The 8,624-nt window shown below is 37.9% G+C and overlaps 1 pseudogene; it reads right to left on the bottom strand.

The window, feature by feature from the left end:
- Positions 1–4,739: 4,739 nt before the first annotated feature.
- LOC148205134 (uncharacterized) lies at positions 4,740–8,378 on the bottom strand (annotated as a pseudogene).
- Between the last annotated feature and the right edge of the window lie 246 nt (positions 8,379–8,624).

Here is an 8,624-nt window from a genome sequence, read left to right as displayed (position 1 = left end):
AATTAAACACAGATTTAAAATGACAAAATAAGCAAAGCACAAGACTAAAACATGACAGAAATGGATTTAGAAAATAAAGGACTCAAACAAATTGGATTCACCGAATAAAATGATAAAAACATTGACTCAAGGCACAGGAAATGCAACTTGGAAACCGAAACAGATATGAAGAGATTCAAAACACGAAACACAAACAAGACAAGACAATAGAGAGATGTAATGAACAACGCATAAGTGAAGGAAACTCATAATAGCGAAACAACACAAGACATTAAAGGAATCATAAAACAACGCAGAGAATGAACAAAATTAAACACGACTCAGAATCAAATGAACGAAACATGACTCGGACAAGACTGAATCAAGAAAACAACTAAACTTGGAATCAAGAGAAAACAACGGGAAAACAGAGAACGCGAGACAACTTACCTCTGAAGCGTGCTCGAACCTGAGCTCTGAATACCACTTGATGGACAAACGCCCGAGAAGCTGACGACCGAAGCTGTGCGAGCTCGATTCGGACTCCTCGAAGCTTCTCCGACGAGTGAAGACGCAGCGGAAATGGACAAAAACTCGAAGAAGAACAAAAACAGAAGGTTAAACTCGAATAGAAAACCCTAAAATCATGAACGAACCCTAGAAAAGAGGGAAAACTCAAAATGAACCGATTAATCGGTTCAAACATAAGATTGGAGGAAAACAATCGGTGAAAAGTCTGGATCGAATGTGAAACAAGGTTTTAATCGGTGGAAATCAAAAGAAATGGTGAAGATGAGGTGCAAATATGGAAGGAGATGTATATTCATGAAGAGGAATGAAACTTACGGAGGAAGAGACGTGGATCTGTGATGATGATGCGTTTGAGAGGGAGAAACCCTAGCAGATGAGGTTTCTTCGAAATGGAAAATGAGAGAAATGTGGATGCGAGAGTGAAGGAACGAGAAAGAGACTGTGGTGTGCGTGTCTGAGGCGCGAGGGACAAGAGGACGCGTGTGCTGACGCCACTGACGCGGATTGGAGGAGAGGTGGCAGTGAAGGATGCAGCGTGGAGGAGTGAGAAGCACAATGGTTAAGGTGGAAAAAATGAGAGAATGAAGAAGGTGCTTGGAAGGTGGCTAGAGGAAGTCTTTGGACTCTCTAACCTGACTTTCAAGAGAGAATTGTTTCTATTTCAGAAAACTTAATTCTCATTAATCTCAAAAGTCCCAATACAATAGAGGAGCTGGGTATTTATAGTAACCCATGCTCCTTAAGAGCTAAACTATAAAAGATAAAAATACAAAAGGAAGACTAAGTCAAGTAGGATTCCATCATCACCATTTTTCATTATACACTTAGCTTTCCGCACCATATTTTGTTAGCGAATTGTGCTTCATTTTTTGGGCTTAATTTCAAGACTAATTCGTATTTTAATTAATTTGAATTATTTGGTCTTAATTCTTTCAATTATTATTTTGCAGGACAATCACTGTTTGAAAGTAGAGAACTTATGGCACAGAACCGAACTGTTTGTGGCTTGACCGAACTGTTTGTGGCTTGACCGAACGGTCAACGAAGCTTGACCGAACAATTTGTGAAAGCTTGTCGAACAGTCTATGAAGGATTGATCGAACGATCTGTGAAAGCCCATACTGAATGGTGAAAGCTGCACTGAATGGTTGAGCATCGCACGGTCTGTAGAACGCCAATGTCGAACGGTGCGAGAATGTCTTTACCGAACGGTTTGATAAAGTGCTTGACCGAATGAAAATCAACTATTGTCTGATGATCGAACGATCTGTTGAAGTCTGCACCGATCACTAATTCCTGACCTGCATGAGTACTTGTTCAACCGAACAACAAAGGACTTTGGCCGAGCACGACTGAACTGAATGGCCGAGCAGTGCAAATCGAACGGTCTGTGGAAGCTGAGCTCTACTGAACCGAACAATCTGTGATAATTCGTGTACCGAGCGGTCATAGAGAGCGAACCTGCCGAACATTGATTTAACCAAACGGTCTACGAATGGTCGAGGGGTACAGAACCGAACAGTCTACCGAAGCCTCTACCGAACGACAAAGCCTTATTACATGAGAGTCTTGACCGAACGTCTTGACTGAACGTCTTGACCGAACGATCTAAGCCCTAAATGACCGAATGGTCAGATGCAGTGATCAGATGCAACAGTGTTGGAAGCACATTCTGGGACTTTAAGAGGGTGCCCACATCGGTAGTGTAGTTTAATTTCGTTTTAGAAGGTCATTGGGTTAAACCTTAGGACTTTGGGTCGCATTTTAGGTCATTTTGTAGGATAGACCCATTAGGAAGGCATTTTGGTGTTTTGGGTTGTATAAAACCCTAAAAGAAGATTTTATTTCGATCTCCCAGTCGCCACTTACATTTTCTGTTCTTGGGAGCTTCTTCTTCCTCCTCCCCCTTTGGGGAGGTTTAGGTTTTGTTTCCTTTTCATTTTCATGTATTGAATCTTGTTTATAGTGCAATTTAAGAATTGAAATCTTTGCTGCATCTACTCTTCATTTTCATTTCTGTTCCTTCCACTTTGCTGCTGCGTTTTTACTATTAATCCAGTTTTCAACTTCTGTTTTCGTATTCATTTGTGATTTTGGGTTTGCGTTTTATGTTTGAGTTCATTTGGTGCATTTCAATTTCACTATTGTTACGTTTTCTGCAATGTTCCAACATTTTGTTTCTGCAAATTTCGTTTCCGCTGCATTGCGTTTTGAATTATGCACGTTTACTCTTTCTGCATTTACCAAACACTTTCAAACCTCTCCCCAACTACGTGTTTGACCTAATTCTCCAGTCACATTTGGTCCTTTAGAGACGACATAGGAGGCACTTCCTAGTCTATACTACATTTTAATTGCACATCAAATTTGTATGGGTGCGACCCCTAACACTGACACCATAACTTTCAGGAAGGTCTAAGATGTATGCATTGTCATTTATTTTCTTGACCACCTTGAAATGACCATCACCTCTTGGACTAAGTTTGCACTTTCGTTAAGAGGGAAATCTATCATTTCTCAAATGAAGCCAAACTAGGTCACCTTCTTTAAGAATTACTTTTCTTCTCCCTTTGTTGTTGTACTCAGTATATTTTTGAGTTTGTTTTTCAATATGGATTTTAACCTTTTCATGCAGTTTCGCAATAAACTCCGCTTTAGAAAAACCTTCTTTGTGAAGAAAAGAAGATGATTCTGGAAGAGGTAGTAGATCAAGTGGTGTGATAGGGTTAAAACCATAGACAACCTCAAACGAAGAAAGATTAGTAGTCTTGTGGACTACTCTATTGTATGCAAATTCTATATGAGTGATATGGAATAGCATGCTTAGAGAATAATAAGTCTAAGACTAAGACAATTAAGCAATGGAAAAGATTAAAATCTGAAGAGAGAAAAGATAGGAAAACTTATGGAAGTGAAGACACGCCACTTGAGGTGATCCAAGATAAGGTCAAGGAGATCGCCACTTGCTCCACACAAGATAAGATCTCAAAAGATGACTATGAGACAAAGTTCTATCTCAAAGAAGATAAGAAAACGAATGCAAATAAATCTTATATTCATTCAATCAAAGGTGTGTACAAAAGGAGACCATTAGGGGTCTTATATGGCCTTAAGGATGAAGTAAGTGAAGAGAATTAAAGGATGTGGGACTTGGAAAGCTTCCAAGTCTGGATAGCAGCATGCCAACGGTGATTAAGTCCTACATCTCTTAATTCTTTCACTTCTTAAGGGTTTATAAGCTTCCTAACAAGTGTAGAAATCAAAACTACAAACTATGCATGAGTAACTTATGCTACGACAAACAAAATGAGAAGTCTTATTTATTCTTCTTTTGTTTTGAGTCCAAACTATGTGAAGTCCCACATTGCTTGTTCTTTAAAGAAAAGAAGAGTTTATAAGCTTCTCTACAACCAAAATAAGCGAAAGAAAACAAAAGAGGCAAAATACAATCCGAGAAACCTATTATACTCTTTTTATGCTTTTTGTCACTCTTAAAACTCTTAATCCTTTGTCCTATCTATGATCACATCATCCCCCCAGGTTGGAGAGGATTCGATGTGGAATCTTAAAAAAGCTAAAAAAAAAGAGAGACTAGTGACTTATTTCTTTTATAATCCAAAGGAACTCCTCCTGGATCAAATGCCAACCTGCAAGAATCATCAAACATTTTGTGAATGATTTTATGTTGTCCAATCAATGTATATAAACAAGTAATAGTAGAAGAAAGTCTCCTTATATTTTTATTGTATTTATTGGTGAAAACTAGGAGACCGTTTTTAGAAGAAAAAAAATATTTTTGTCTTGAGTTGAATGTAACTAAAGCGGTAACACTAACTCAAGATGTGGTTCAAAAATGTTTATTGACGAGTTGGAAATAAGGAAAGAGGGAGGTGAAAGATATGTACAAAATATTTTTGGAACAGAGAAAGAAAACTTAGTAAAAGGAGAAAAGTAGATGGATTGAAAAACTCCCTTGTCATGGCTTGGATCCATTTGAATGATGGAGGGGAAGGTGCCTTCAGTAGCACTTTGTCTAAAACTTGTGTCTTCTCCTTTCCTCTCACAAGTTCTTATTTTTCTCTCTTTGCTCTCCCCTCTCTTGTTTTTCTCTTATATTCTTCTTTTGCTCTCTCCTCTCTTTCTTTCTTCTCTTCCTAGTCTCTCTCCTTCTTTCTATATCTTTATGAGAAATGAGGCAGTTATGCTTAACCTTCTCCTTTTCTTCACCTCTATTGGACTTCAGTATGAGTTAGAGGTTTCAATATAACCTTACACCCTTGGAAAGTAAAGGACATCCTATTGGTAAGACCATCATGTTGAACATTTCTATCAAATTACCAAGGTCTACCTAATAGGATATGAGTTGCTTCCATGGGTACAACATCACAAAGAACCTCATCTTGGTACTTTCCTATAGAAAAGGAAATGTGGACTTGCTTATTGACCAAGATTTCACCCTCCTCACTTAACAATTGAAGCTTGTAGGGCTTGGCATGCGTGATAGTAGGAAACTTGAGTTTGTCTACTACACGTGTGCTAGCCACATTGGTGCAACTTCCCACATCTATAATCATTGAGCAAACCTTGCTAGCTATAAGACATCTAGTGTGAAAAATGTTTTCTCTTTGAGTTTAATCAAAGTCCTTGTGTACTTGTCCCAATAGACGTCTTATAACTAGTAGGTCTCCATCAAATGGAACCTTGTATTCATCTTCACTAGAGGAAGAAGAAGAGTGATAAGTGTGTGAAGGTGAAGAAGGAGGTGAGTCATCGGTGACAACATCTTCTCCTCGAATACACATTGCCCTCTTGTTTGGGCATGCAGATGCAATATGACCATGACCTAAGAACCTAAAGCATTTAATTTGACTAAATCCATTTAATTTGACAAGATCGCGTAGGTGATGAGTGCATATTTATGCCCACATTTATGCTTTAAAAATTCAAATTTTGAAGGGATAATTGTGTTTAAATGGTTGATTTTAAGTGAATTTGTGATGATTGGAATTGTTGGGTTTGGGAATAAAAAGGGACTTAAAAAGTGATTTTTAGTTGCATAAATTATTCTTGGAAATTCTCACGTTTATTTGTTCACCTGAGAATATAAGTTTTACTGGTCCAAATGGCAATTTAAGGCCCAAAATCAGATTTTGTTTGGAAAATAATATACAAAAGGGCCAAAACAAACAGACTTTACCCTTAAACCTCCCTAAGTTTCCTACTCCTACCCCTCCTAAACTAGACTCCACCAGATCATGCCATGTGGCAATCTAAAATCCTAACTGTTATCCAATCACATGCTAACACATCACCCCCTCTACCACATCATCATCTTCCACCCACTGAAACCCTAATTCCCAATCCAAATCCTTTCCACCGCGCCATTGAGCCGTCACGCCGTCACGCACAACCGCCGTCGGTCACCACCTTGCCGCAACCATGCGACGCCACCAGCAACCACCTTGTCGCCGCGCCACTACAGGCGACTACAGATTCTCGCCGTTAGCCACCTGATGCCAGCGCCATCTTCAACCTTTTCGCCACGCGCAAACAAGTGCCGCTGTCGCACAGCAACCAGTCTGGTCGCCAACAGCAAAACCACCATGTCGCTAGACCACCAACGTAGAGGACACAACCTGCAACAAACAACCACACCGCAGTACCATGAGCTCCCATTGGCCACGACCATATGAGTAAAAACTGGTCAACAAGCCTCCTCTGGTCAAAGTCTGGTAAAACAACGACTTCTGGTGCAATTTTGGAGAATTCTGAAGGGGCTAAAGTGCAAATAGAGAAAATTTCAGGGTATTTGTGCAATTTTGGAAAGTTAAAAAAGTTAAAAGATAAAATTCAGTTGTTGAATTAATTTAATTTGGGAATATCAACAGAAAATATCTTTCAAATAATGTTATAATTATCTAAATCTTTTAGTTATTTGGAAGACATAAGATAAAAGATTCTGTCAACTGAATATTCAGAGTCCAAGCCCAATCAAGCCCTATATAAAGAGACACAGGGGAGGCAGAAAAGGGGACTTGACTTCATTCGTTCATTCACCACTTCTCTCTCTTATTTAATCTTGTATTCAACTCCATTCATGGAGAGCTAAGCATCTAGGGCTATTCTTATGTAATTTCATTATGGATTCTGAGGTTAGATTTAGTTAATGCAATTGTTTATTTTGATTATTGATTTAAGTTGTTCTCTTTCTACGTCTTTCATCTCTATCAAATTAAAAGCGAATATTTTTGCATCATAATGTGTTTGAATCTACATGCATATTGATTATATGAATTCTACGGTTTCTAGGTTTAATTGAGAATCTACTTTGATTTAATTTAGGAACTTTCATATGATTAAATGGTTTTTACTATCAATTGAGAATGTACTTTGATTGGTAGTAATAATGTCAACTATAATCAATTGAGAATTTACTTTGATTGATTAGTTTTTAATTTTGTTAGGCGATTTAAGAATAGACATGATTAAACACAATAGGATTTGATTGAGAATGTACTTTGGTTGAATTCATTGTGAATAATCTAGAAAGGTTTTGCATTTGATTGAGAATTTAATTTGGTTAAGTGCATGATCGCCCTCAAATTAATTAAGAATGTACTTTAATTAATTTGAAACTTAAATAATAATCAATTGAACAATTATCTGTGAATAACCGATGATGAATCTATCTTGGAAAAGCAGTGGAATTAGCCTACTTCATTATAATCGTTTTTAATTTTCTTATTTGTTCTTTAAACCTTCTCCAAACATCATTTTTATTATTGAACATTGCATTGCATTCATAAGATTCAAATATTAAAAGGCAATTCCGTATTCGTCGGGAGACGATTCAGGGTTACTTTAACCCTATCTACTTTCTTGAATACTACTTGGCAATACTGAAGTTGCCTTGAAAAGTAGTATTAATTTGATAGCTTCAACGACAGCTTATCAGTAGGTGACTTAGGCTTAGAAGAAGGCGCGAGGTTAGTAGAAGAAGGGCGAGATTTATGAGTGGTCTCCCTAGAAACATCTTTAGGTTTCTCCCTTGATGACGAGCTTTTGTAAAAAGTTTCTTTTGAAGAGCTTGAAAACTTGTTGCGGTAGGACTCTTTTGTTAAAATTTGTTTTTCTATTTTCATAGCCTTATGTACCACAACATCTAAAATCTCATTATCATGGAGTTCTACAACATCTTGGATGTTTCTATTAAGACCACTTATAAATCTAGCTATCTTTGTGTGATCGCACTCAATTGTGTTAGTACGATAGAGGAGCACTTCAAGCTCACGAGCATACTCCTTAACACTTCATCTACCTTGAGTAGGTCGTTGGAGCTTAACCAAGAGGTCCCTATGGTAATGTGGAGGTATGAAACGTTGGAACAAAATGTTCCTCAAATGTTCCCAAGAGCTCGCGTGTGAGCCCATTGTGGTAAGGTTCATCCTAGTTAGCCATTGCATGGCGTATCCCTATAAAGCTAATGTAGCTAATTTCACACGCAACAAATCATCTACACTATACAAATCAAAAACTTGCTCTACTTTAGGTATCCAATCTAAAAAAATTGAAGGATCTTCTTCTCCTTTGAAGGGCGACAAGTTCAACTTTGGCAAGGGAAGGTATTGGTCCACGGTTCTAGCTTCTTGATGCTTCTTGACAGGACCATGACCATGACAAGTGGACTTGTACTCTTGGTGTCCATATGTGTGCTTTCCTTTCATCTTATCCTCCTTGTCCATTCTATGGTTGAGAAGATCAATTTGATTTTGGATGTGCTTAAAGGCTTTCTTCATGTCCATTTTGCTAGATGTGCTTCCATGAGTTCTATCTCCTTTGTAGGAAGAATGCCTTGAACCTGTAGACATTTTTACATAAAAAAAGCAAAAAACTCACAAGAAAACAAGTTAGAACAGCAGCAAAAAATCACTCAAAACAACATCACATTCCTTGGGAAATTGCTCACGATTTTGGCTCAAAAACAAGGAAGAAACACTCTAACTCACATGCAATCTTCTCTCAAGATAGCAAGGTCTCTCAAGGTCAAACTTTAAAGCCTTAAAAAGTGGATAAAACAAGTGAAAGGATGTACAGTCCACCTCAACAAATACAAG

The sequence above is a fragment of the Vigna umbellata genome, chromosome 1 (assembly GCF_029865625.1).
Source record: "Vigna umbellata cultivar VRB3 chromosome 1, Vumbellata_1.0, whole genome shotgun sequence".
In the NCBI taxonomy this organism is placed as follows: domain Eukaryota; kingdom Viridiplantae; phylum Streptophyta; class Magnoliopsida; order Fabales; family Fabaceae; genus Vigna; species Vigna umbellata.
This window is presented reverse-complemented; position numbering and strand designations above follow the sequence as displayed.